The sequence below is a fragment of the Pelophylax lessonae genome, assembly GCF_965119305.1.
Source record: "Pelophylax lessonae genome assembly, chromosome: 3".
Lineage (NCBI taxonomy): Eukaryota > Metazoa > Chordata > Amphibia > Anura > Ranidae > Pelophylax > Pelophylax lessonae.
Window position 1 is genome coordinate 540,384,916 of NC_138770.1, and position 13,116 is coordinate 540,398,031.

Here is a 13,116-nt window from a genome sequence, read left to right on the forward strand (position 1 = left end):
AGTTTCATTACATACCTAGACCTTTTATTCGGAATGTATTGCTCGAATTGCAGCTGACCAGTGAAATGCACAAGGGATTTGTCCTCCCAAATGCTTTGGTCAGGGACATACATTTCTGCAAATCTCCTAGAAAAAGAGTTTATTAGTGGGCAGGTTGTATATATATATTTCATCATAGGGATGATCTCGAGGAGGGCACTGTAAGTTATCAATAAAATTCAGGAAGCGCATGATCATGTCATAGCGTGACCTGGACAGTACAGCAGAATAAATTGGCATGTGATGGATGGGGTGGGTTGATCAATAGACATGTAATTCATTTTTTTTGTAAAACGTAAGGCCCAAAAATAATTTCAACTCCTCCACTGTGAGACTGTGATGAATTGTGGTTGTTTTCAATATATTGCTCTTCAAAAACGTTAGTCTGGTTTATGATGTATTGAATTACATTGGCTGGGAAAAAACAAATTTGAAAAAATCTATTTCGGAAAAAATGTCAGTATTGGCCTGCACAAAAAGCTGGAAGGCAGCCATAATGGGATAGCCAGGCCATCTGGAAGATAGGTTTGGGCCCTGATTCTTTGGGTCTGGTGTACTATTCCAGTGCTGGTACTAAGCCTTTCATCCTAGCACTGTCTAGCACTGTTGGTATGAGTGCCATTGGGGTGTATGGTGCTGTTGGTAGTTGTCTGCTCTTCTGAGTGTTCTATTCTTTTAGGAAGGACTGTTTTCTCCTCCTATTCAGTCACCGATCCACTACTTTCTACTGTCTCGTATTCTGAATCGGAAGGTGAGAGCTCCCCACTGCTTTCAACCAACATACTAAGAATTTTATATGCCTCCTCACAAGTAAAATGACTCTGGTGATTGCAGCTGTATGATGGGTAAACTGCTGATGGGCAGCTGTGATGGGTACACTGCTGATGGGCAGCAGTGATGGCTCTGTGACGGGTACTCTGATGTCTGCACTAATGGGATGCACTGACAGATCCACTGATGGCTGCACTGACAGGTCCACTTATGGCTGCACTGATGAGCCCCACTGACAGCTCCACTGATGGCTTCACTAATGGCTGCACTGACAGATCCACTGATGGCTGCACTAATGGGCTGCGCTGAAAGATCCACTGATGAGCTGCACTAATGGGCTTCACCGACAGATCTACTGATGAGTTGCACTGACAGATCCACTGATGGGCTGCACTGGCAGATCCACTGTTGGGCTGCACTGGCAGATCCACTGATGGGCTAATTTGACAAGCTCTTTTATTTGGGGGGATGTGTGGTGCACAGTAATGTATGTGGTAAATGATTAACTCACTGTTCCTCGGTTCTCTTCTTCACTCAGGATCAATGTGTGAGGAGAAGAAGCCAGGATTAGAGAGAATTCACTGTTAGTTTACATTTGCGACCGGCTATGATTGGACACAGCAAATCCCATGGTAAAGAGCCAATTTAATTGGCTCTTTACCATGATTAGGGATGTGCTGTGTGGAGGGAAACAGCTCATCACCAATCACCACGCTGAGCGCATTGTAAAGGACGTCATATGATGCCCTAGGTGGGGTGGAAAGGTGTTAATGTGCATAGTTTGGGCACAGGTGCACTTTATGTTTATTTAAAGGGACGTACAGCCAAAACTTTTTTCTTTAAAGTTTTGGATATAATAGGAAAATATTGTCCACTGTTTGTTTGATGTATCTTAACAATATAGACAATATGATTTTATATATACCTCTATATATAAAGTTCTATTGTCTATATTGTTGAGACACATTTGAATCAAGGATGATACCCTCCACTGACACATGTTTCTGATAGAAACCCTCCCCACATTCAACCATTTATTTTGCTACTTATTATTTGATGTATCTGTCCATTGATGAACATTTTCCTTCAATTCCTGTCCTGTAGATGCAACAAGATAAAAATCTATACAAAGGGAAGGTAATTCCACTCTCAGAAAGATGTTACTGCAGCAGGTGTCCCCATTGAAAGACTTCTCTTTATCCCTTGTTCTGGTGAAAACTCTTAAAATGGACATTCCACCACTGTCTTTGTGATAATTGTCATTAGAACAGCAAGAGAGGGTGAATCTACCCAGTGGGGTACTGGCAGTATTAAAAACTTGACAAGGTTCTAATCCTTCCCATACACTTTAAGGAAGGTTTAGTGTTTGAATTAGCAGGAGGGTCAGTTATGGGGGTTTTTTGGGCAGGGCATCACTGCGATTACGAATGTCACTGATGTACAGCACAAAAAGCTAATATTGTTTAGAATCATAAATATTTAGAAAAGCAATAAATCAGGAGTCAGCATTACTTTTTAGTTTGAAAGGCTATAGTATTAAAATAAAATGCATCCACTATACCAGTACTACCGTGGAGCAATTACTTTTTAGTAAAGCATAATATTTTTTATTTATTTTATTAAGTAATGATTATACTAATATACTTACCCACCATTTAATTACAGCTTCCCTAATTAATGCTTAATTACTTACATCTGTTTTTTAAACCTCAAAGTGTTTAAAGACTAATTATATGCTTAATAATGAGATAACTCATTTGAACACAGTCAACAAGTATTACATGCTACATGTAATATTTTGAGTGACATCAAATATACATTTTTGCAAGTGATATGTTAGAAAACTTGTGATGGTGTGTCGTTAGCAAGGCGTGAAAACAAGGAAACAAACACTTCCATGCTTATTAAATCCCACTTACAGTAAGTAAAAGTAGTACTCTCATCAGATAGTTTACATCAGCTTCAATTGACTCTGGCATTTAAAAACAAAAAAGCATTACAATGTTTTAGAAAATCTGTCCCCTCTGTTCAGCTACATTACAAAGATTTTTCGAAAAAAAGGCTTTGATGCTGGTGAGGCTATTACAAATGTGTCCCTGGTTAAATCAGATTCCAAATCACAGGATGGCTTTGCTATTCCATCACAGTTTTGCAGTTTGATATTCATTCCATTCCTTTCTAGTAAATTCTGTTTTTAGCAAAGTATTTTGGTGAGTGAGTGCACCCCCCCTCCTGAACCATACCAGGCCACATGCCCTCAACATGGGTGGCTCTGCCCCACCCTAAAACACTTTGTCCCTATGTCCCGACAAACCTGGGCTGTGGTTGTTGTGGTCTGCCATCAGGGTGCTTATCAGAATCTGAAAGCCCCCTTTAACAAGGGGGCCCCCAGATCCCTCCCCCCATGTGAATGGGTATTGGATATATAGTACCCCTGCCCATTCACCAAAAAAGTGTACAAAAGTAATAACCACACAAGACAAGTTTTTGACAAATCCTTTATCAAAAAATAAAAAAATAGTGTCCCTCAATGTAAATCCATTGGCAATCACGCCGCCTGCTGACCCAAAAAATAGAAAAAAAATTAAAAAGCTCTTGCCTCCTGGGAGGCCTCCTGCTGTATGCCCGCTCCTTACTTTGACATTTCTTATATAGGCAAGGGGAATGACCACCTGGCTGCATCATCCGGTGGCACTGCCCCTTTTGACATCATGTGTCGTGACGTTATGTGACTTTTTTCACCGACACTTTTTTTTTATATTTAGCTGTCAGTGGGGAAACACATTGACAGCTGATGACTCATCGGTTGTTAAGGACGCCGCGGCAAAGCTTTGCCCATTTAGGGCGCAGAATGCACTGTGCAGCGCTCATTGTATTGCAGGGTGTTCGTCGGGGTGAACACCCTGCAAATGTGGGTGTTAGGCGAACGGCCGAACAGATGTCATGTGTCATGACGTTACGTGACTGTGCAGTGCTCAGTGTATTGCAGGGTGTTCGCCGGGGCAAACATCGGCGATCGCCCTGCAAATTCAGGTGTCCGGCAGACGGCCGTACATGCAAATGTTCGGCCCGAGCTCATGCTCCGGCCGAACCGTTCACCCATCCCTAATTTTGGAAAATAAATTATGCTATACACTAATCCTGCTCACTTACTGCTTTGCTTTCTTATGGGTTTTCCAGCAGAGACCATTCAGAGAGTTGATAGGTGGGAGTGAAAGGTTCAGTTTATATGTTGACCTGTCTCTGTTAATCTATTGATTTATTTTATTTACAGTACTTCAAAATTTATTGTTTGGATTGTGGGTCATTAGTTTATCTTCTGGACTGAGAAGAAAGCTGCTTTTGGCTTTTCGCAAGACAAAACTTCGAACAATTTTTAAGATTTTCTGGTTGGGTATTAATTGGTATTTTAATATGGAAATATTTAAATACCATATTATGCCCATGTTATGACTGACCTTCTCCCAGTGTAATTATTTAATGCTGGAGGTAACAATATAGATCAATCAAGAGCCTGGACATGTTGATGGGGGAAAAAATGTTTCTTTACATTTTTATTCCCTCATTCAAAGCTTGTCTTCTTGGAAGTTATTCTTGAATTTCTTTTGTAACCTTCAGATGATTTTGGTTGGTTATATTGAGAAGATTAGGAGGCAGATTAATCAGCGACACAATAGTATGATCTATTTGGGAGATTTTTCTTGCAAACACATTAAAGGTTTTGATAAGACTTTTTACAAATAACATTTTGTTCAATGTTCCCCTACTGGCTTAGACATCTTTTGGTAGATATACAAAAACTGTTTGAGTGAGCCATGGCTTTTCAATGCCTGATATCCAGGCAGCCTTGGCTGGTGCTGTTGGACATCCAGCATAGTGCTGGAGGGACAAAGTCAAATCTTAAGTCATAAACTCATAACATAACTTCATAAATCTAGAAATTTTAGCCAGAGCCAAAAATAGTCCTGCATTGGTAGTAAGTGGGAGTAAAAAATACCCCAGCTTCAACAGGGCTATAAAATGATCAGTGTCATTGAAAGTAAAATACGTCTTGTTGTCAGTGGTAAATGCCCCATCATTGATGGGAATAAAATAATGCCCTATTATTAGTTTCAATGGGAGTTTTTAAATTCCCCATCACTGGTGTCAATGCCATTAGCAAAGAACCCCCCCCAACACAAACACACACACACACACACACACACACACTCACATCACTTGTGTTCTGTGGCTTTGTTTGTGCAGGCTCCAAAACCTGTGCCACTCCGTGTGATGACATCAAGGCCAGGGCTAAAAAAAGCACCATTGGATAGATCAATCTGCCTGATAGTTACTATGATTTATTGCTAGGTGCTGGAACAGACTAAGTTTCTCTCATCAAAATACTCATGTCATGAGTATATGGCTAGTTTATTTCATACATCCTATAAATGCAGCCTAAATTTCAAAGCATCAAGCCATATACACAGTACTTTTTTTTTTAATGGGTAGCTCCACTTTCGTGAAAAAAAAAATTAGCAAATAAAAAAAAAATGAATATAGCGTATACAATTGCGAAACAAGTCATATTGTAATTGAATGTTATTAAAAAGTACCTTTGATTTTCAATCTGCAGTGCTGTAATTTTCTGTAAAATGCAATTCAATATGGCTACCTGGAGGTGTTCTGTACACAGAATGTGTACAAAATGCCCCCCTAATATATGTAATTTCCTGCTTGTGTGATTGGCTCACTGATTTTCTCAGAAGTCTGCATTAAGTCAGATTTTAAGCATCCCCTACAACAAAAATGCAATTTTTTGTGAGATACACTCAAAGGGAAATCACGTCTAAAGGGGGGCAGACCCTGCAGCTTGCCTCATTAGTGCTCTGCAGGTGCAGCAGCTGATTGATAAATATAAAACCACTCCCATACACACACATGGACACAAACAAACAGCTATTCCATCAGAATAACAAAAAGTAGGAATCTGCAACAAAGGTTGTTATAATCCTTGCAATGTACATAGATCACCCAGAGGGGAATTTTTTTTCTCAACAAAAGTGGAATTACTCTTTACAGGGTAACTCCATGTTTTTCGGGGGGGGGGGGGGGATAGCAAATTAAGAAAAAATAATATAGCATTTATAATTGCGACACAAGCTATATTGTAATTTAATTTTATTAAAAATGACATTTCCTTTTCAATCTGTAATTTTCTGAAAATACTATGCAATATGGCTACCTGGAGGTGTTCTGTACACAGAATGTGCACAAACCACACCCCAGAAACATAATTTCCTGCTTGTGTGATTGGCTCACCAATTTCCCCAGAACTCTGCCTAAGATACAAGTCAGATTTCTGACATCCCCTGCAACAAAAATGTAATTTTTGGTGAGATACTCCCAATAGGAAATCACGGCTGAAGGGATGCAGGCCCAGCAGCTTTCTTCATTAGAGCCCTGCAGGTGCAGCAGCTGATTGATTATTATGAAACCACTCCTATTAGATTCACTTACCACATGGACACAGACAAACACACAGTGATCTCTTCAGAATGACAAAAGGTAGGAATCTACAACAAAGGGTGTTATAATCCTTGTAATGTACAGAGATTACCCAGAGGGGAATGTTTTTTTTTTTTTCAAAATAAGTGGAGTTACACTTTAAATATTTGACCTCTTTAAAGATTTTCTAGTCTCTCTGTTACATTTGAGCAATACACCACTAGCTTGTCAAAAGTTACACTGTTACAACACATTCATCTTTACAACTTAATCCAGACTTTTCTTTATTCTTAAACACAATTCACGAATCCTGTCCCTTGTGGTTAAAAATAAAAACTGTGAAGTTAGAGTGTTTGGCACAAATACATCAAATACATTCTAAGTTTAAAAGAAAAAATAATTAGATGAAAAATTGGATAAAACTCATCATATCATCTCCTAGTGGGAGAACATTTTCAAGGGATTATCTTGAACAGGCTATTAAAATAAAACAATATCTGAGCTAAATATTATATCTGGTATAAATAGCTGGATTCATATTTTGCTATCAGCTATATATTAATTATGTCAATTTAGGGCATCCCATGAATTGAATTAAGACTCTGACTAGCAAGAAGGTATAAAAAGAAATCTCTTAGCTACATTGTGTTTTTCGTGCTGATGATCGTTACTTTGTAACAAAGGAAAACTAAATTATTATTGGAGTGATTTTAGCTTTATATAGTACTTTCACTATAGTACTTGGATTCACTGCAGGTGAATCAATCATTGTAATTTAAAATGCATATATTAGGAAGACACACATGCATTTGGTGAATGTCATATTCACTGCTTTATAAGTATTTTCTTTTGTCCTTTATTTTTGGCTATGAGATCATAAGTCCAAATCTTATCAGTATAACTAGGTCAAAGAGCTGGGTTCCATTGCATATTGCCAGCTTGAGTTAAAGTGCTTGTTACCCCAGCATTTCAGATCCCTGATATGTGCCTGTTGGCAACTTAGGCCGCTCTCCTCCAATGATCAGACTTGTCTTAACATGCCCCTACCCACACCTGCACAGCCTTTCACTGGGAAGATCAGTGGGCAGTTGCTTCTCCTCCTCTTCTAGCTTTTATGTAGATGAGAACAGAGCAGTGATGGCCCATCAATAGGGGGCGCAGAGGAGCCCCCCCCCCCAGAAAAAAATGTTTAACCCACTAGTTTAAAAAAAAATTGCCTTTAAGTGTTTTTTCCCTGTAAGTGTGTGCGGGGTGCCTGACACACAGGTGTGTATAGGGAGCATATTGTTTAGTGATGTGTTGGTGTTGCGGCTGAGATTTATTGGCTGCCTTCAGAACCTCCTCGGGGCGCAGATCGATGCGCCCTGAACACTCCCAAAGTCACTGCCAGTGGATGTCAGCTTGCCAAGTTAGACTGTGATTGGACGGCACGGGCGCTGGCTTTAAATGGAATTGCGTCACTTCCGGCTTTTCGGCGCGTTCCACACAGCGTCTCTGAGTCGGCCCAGCACGCTATTGCAGTTGTTGTGCATTCCTGCCTGCGCGCGAAGCTGCATCTTCTTCACACAGCCACTGCCCCAGGCCACAGCACATCCCCAACTCAGGCGACTAACTAAATTGATCTATCCAAATGTAAGAAACAAATTATATAGATAATCGTTCAAATACATAGCTACCCCAAAACCCATTGGCAGACAATATTGCTCACCTCTGTAATTTACTTAAAACTGCACAAAATGTTAGCTTTATAGTTATATAGGGTTTTCTACTGAGGCAAATGCAAGTATTCTTGTTTAGGAAGAATATTGGCAGGACATTATCTATTTTACTTTCATTACCCTATCTTTCATCATAGGAGTTTTGAGACTCGGTCCTTCCTCACCCCTTGGGCTGAATATTAAATGGGACTTTTCGCCCATTTTTTCACCCACTTAAAAGACTTGCATTCGACTGTTGCAGCACTTGATGGAATTCTGTGTGCTTAGAATTATGGTCTCTATGGAGCTAGCATTTTGTGCAGTTTTAAGTGAATTTTAATCCACTGCTGCAGCACATGCCCTGCCTGTTTAAATTTCGAATCATTCAGGCCCAAGTTGCCCAGAGCTTAATTTACCAGACCGTGTGTGTGGATCAGGTAAAGGTATATCATTTGAAGCTGCATTAAAAAAATATATTTTGACATTTGGTTTCTGTAATTTTGAAATATTTTTTTGCACGGTCTGTTAAATTAAGGACTTAGGACAGCCTTGGCGTTTCTGTACTACTTTTGGTGATTTGGGGGGGGGGGGATTTCCAGGAACCAGCACAGATGTCTGTGAAGTCACCCCAAAAGTTGGACTGAAAATGGCGGTTTGAAATAGTGTGAGACCTACCCCGGCAAGCCGGCATTTTCAGTCCAGCTTTGGGGGCGATTTCACAGACATCTGTGCGGGTTTCTGCACAGATGTCTATGGAAATGCCCCCCCCCCCCCCCAAATCGCCAAAAGTAGTACAGAAACTACTTTTGGGAATCGCAGCATTGCACCTATTTGGACGGTGCCATTACACAGGCAATTGCCTCTGATTTGACATGCCAAATTGCATGTCAAATTGGACCAATGTGAACGTGGGCTAAAATGTATTCATAAATTAGATACTAAATAGCTAATTTAGGAATTTTATTTTGTCATTGAGCTCCAACTAGAAATCCCTTACTTATTCTTAATCTTATTTTTATATTAATCTATTATAATAATACCCACAACTTGTATACATGAACCAATACCCAGACTATGGACATGAAATTATTTACAAGCATTAAAATAGCTTTTAACCACTTCAGCTCTGGAAGGTTTTACGGTTACCCCCTTCACAACCAGTCCATTTTTTGTGATAAAAATGACAATTGCGTGATCTTTCAAAGCTGTACCCAATCAAAATTGATGTCCTTTTGTCACACAAATAGAGCTTTATTTTGGTGGTAATTGATCATCTCTGCGGGTTTTTTTTGCGCAATAAACAAAAAAAAAGCAACAATATTTTTTACTTTCTGCTATGAAATATCTAATAAACAATGTAAAAAATCAAATTTCTTCATCAAATTAGGTCAATATGTATTCTGCTGCATACTTTTGGTTAAAAAACCCCCCAATAAGCGTATATTGATTGGTTTTTGCAAACTTTATCGCGTCTACAAACTATGGGATATATTAATGGCATTTATATTTTTTATTTTACTAGTAGCGCCAGCGATCAGCAATTTTTAGCGGGACTGTGACATTGCGGCGGACAAATCGGACACCTAAGTGACACCAATTTGGGGACCAGTGACATTTTTGCAGTGATCAGTGCTAAAAATATGCACTGTCACTGTACTAATGACACTGGCAGGGAAGGGAGTTAACATCAGGGGTGATCAAAGGATCAAAGGGTTAAATGTGTCCCTAGTGGGTGTTTGTTAACTGGGGGGGTGATTGAAGTTTTATTCTGTCGTACGAAAATTGTCGTAAGCTCGTAACTTTAGTAACCTAAGGGTTTTTGATATAAGACTAGCATGCAAAAAAAAAAGAAAAAAAGAATAATTTTGTTCAATATTCTTATTGTGTATACGAGGCTTTAGGGTGGCCTGCAAAACATCACCAAGGCTGATTATCATAACTCTTGATGAAATAGATGACACTTGCATAAGTCAGTACTATAGCTATCACTGTTTTAAATGTACCCATATTGTCATTTGACTCATAGGTACTGATCATTGTGGAAGCAAGCCAAATTTCTCACAATGAAAAAAAAATTGGTTTTATCTTTGAAACAATGCCCCTTCACAAGGCATTCGGGTGAAGAAAAAAAGAGGACAAAGGAGCTTGGACCAGATTGACCCAACTTGGAAATTAAGCAGCAGTCAAGTGATCGTGGTCGAGCTTACACTCGGTGCTTTTCCACCAGTTGGGAAGCGGAGTTGGCTAGCTGGATGCGATGCGATTCATGCCTTTTATTGTTTTCCCTGTTTGCTATTTCAAAGTCTTGGCACTGAAACGCTGTGGACAACAACAGGGGTTTGCGACTTAAAGCATCTCACTGAAAAGTGCAAGTAGCATGTAAGTAGCCAAAGCCATCTTGACAACACTATGAGGCTCCAGTTTTTTGAAAAGCGTAGCACTGCTGAACAGCTAGATGAAGGCTACAGGATTGGCATTAGAAGGTACAATGAAGAGGTTACAAAAAATTGACACATCCTGTCTAGAATAATAGACTGTGTGAAATTTTGTGGTGCATTTGAACTGGCTTTGCGTGGCCATGACGAGAGTGAGAGATCAGGTAATCCCAGGATTTTCCATGGCTTGGTCGATTTTGTTGCTTCTCTTGATGGAATTTTGAAAGAGCACCTCGAGAACGCCACTGTGTTTAAGGGAACTTCGAAAACCGTGCAGAATGAGCTGTTGGACTGTATGCTGTCTGTTGTGAAGGAGCACATTATCCAAGAAGCACGGAACAGTCATTTTCTTTCAGTCCAGGCCGAGGAGACCACTGATATTGCCACACAGTGCCAATTTATGCTTGTGCTGCGCTACATTGACACCAAAAGCAACATACAAGAGAGTTTTTTTGAGTTTATTTCTCTGCATTCCACTACAGCTGATTCCATTGCTACAGCACTACAAGAGCATCTTGCTGTCATCCTTCCAGAGGATCAGAAGAGTAAACTCATCTCCCAAGCCTATGATGGAGCCAGCTTGATGAGGGGTGCCACTGCAGGTGTTCAAAGGAAGATGCAAGATGTATACCCAAATGCCCATTGCATCCACTGCTATGCACATCAGCTCAATCTAATAATGCAGCAGGCCACTTCTCACATACCCAAAGTAAGAATTTTTTTTTCTAACCTTGGAGGGTTTTTTGCAAGCTTTTTTGCAGCTTTTTTGCAAGATCACCTAAGCACACAGATGTTCTTGATAAAGTAGCTGCCCGTAGACTACCAACATCAAGCAGTGTCAGATGGAACTTCCACAGCCGTGCCATCAATACAGTGTTTGAGCACAGAGAGGACCTCATCTGCTGTTTTCAAACTATACAAGGCTCAGGTGACTTTGACCTGATTACCGCCAGAGAGGCAGGAGCCTGTGCCATTCTGCTGGAGGATCAGGATTTTAATTTTTTTCTGACACTTTTCCACAACATCATGCCACATGTGAACCTCCTCTATGCTAAACTCCAGAAGAAGGACATAGATTCAGTCCACAATAAGGGGAGGATCCAGCAGTTCCAGCAGGACATATAGAAGATCAGGTAGCAGCTATATTCCTCCTTTTCCATGTTGTTGTTATTATTATATTACTTTTCGTACATTTTGCAGAAATTCTCTCCATTCCCTGGTTAACCAAAGCAGTGAAGGTGGTTCTCAACCGAAGAGGTGGTGCTCGCTTGATCCAGAAGTCCATAAACGCATTGCAGCCCAGGTTAGTTTTAATTTGCAGCAAATATTTGTCTTTTTGATAGCTCCCTCTTTTAGATATGAAGATTGGAAATAAAAATATTTTTTCTTACAATATCAATCCAAAATTATGTGATCTAGAAGAATTTATTATAGTTTGGTTTCCTCTAGTGGACAACATTAGTATTACGGCCTTCATAGCTCCCTGACCATCAGAAATGCATAAAACTTAAAAACAATTACTCAGAATGTCCTGTTCATGTGTATGGAGTTCTGAGAAATTCTGGATTCAAAAACACTGAAAATAATCTCCCTTCTTTAAAAGGTGTTTTTGAACTCATATAATTTCTCAGAATCCCATACAAATAGCCAAGACATTCTGAGTAAATATATTTCATGCATTTATGATGCTCAGAGAGCTAACAGAGATGACATTGGCATTTTTTCATCACTACATAATTTTTGGTTTTATCATTATCTATAGGTGTGTGATACCATACTCCTACACACCATGGAACATTTCTCCTTCACAAACCACCTTGTTAGTGCCACCTTGCTTCAAGCAGACAAGTTTGAACAGTAAGCAATGGCATTTCCTCAGGATGCACTGAGCAGGACTTTGAAGGCCTATCCAGCATTCAAAGGGAGTAAGTTGAACACAGAGCTTAGTCTCACCTACTGTAAGGAAGAATTCAGAACCTGCCGTGGTGTTGTGGACCTACTCCAGCTGTTTATTGAGAACAATCTTGAAGAAGTCTTTGGAGAGACTGTCACTCTTCTAAAGATCCTCATCACCACACCCATGACCACAGCAGAACCTGAGAGGTGCTTCTCAACCCTGAAAAGAATTAAAACTTTTCTGAGAAATAGCATGACCCAGGAGAGGTTGAATGCATTGGCCATGCTGTCAATGGAAAAGACACTGGTGACTGAGAAGACTGATATCAACCAGAAGGTCATTAAGAAATTTGCAAGCCAGAAAGAAAGAGCGACATTTATTTTCAAATAGTACTACTGGACACTGTGAGTACTAAGCAACTTCACAGTGTGTGTATGTGTTTTGCCTTGAAAAAGTATATATTCCCCTTGAAGTTTTCCACAATTTGTCATGTTACAACCAAACGCTTAAATTTATTTTATTGGGATATTATGTGATGACCGACACAAAGAGGCACATAATTGTGAAGTGGAAGGAAAATGATAAATTGGTTCACATTTTTGTGAATTTTGTAAATACAGTAAAACCTTGGTTTGAGAGTAACTTGGTTTAAGAGCGCTTTGCAAGACAAGCAAAATTTTCAAATAAATTTTGACTTGGTTTACAAGCGATGTCTTGATATACAAGTAGCTTCAAGTCACAGCTGAGTATAAAAGAGAAGAGAGGCGCCTCTAAGTGTAGCAATATGGTT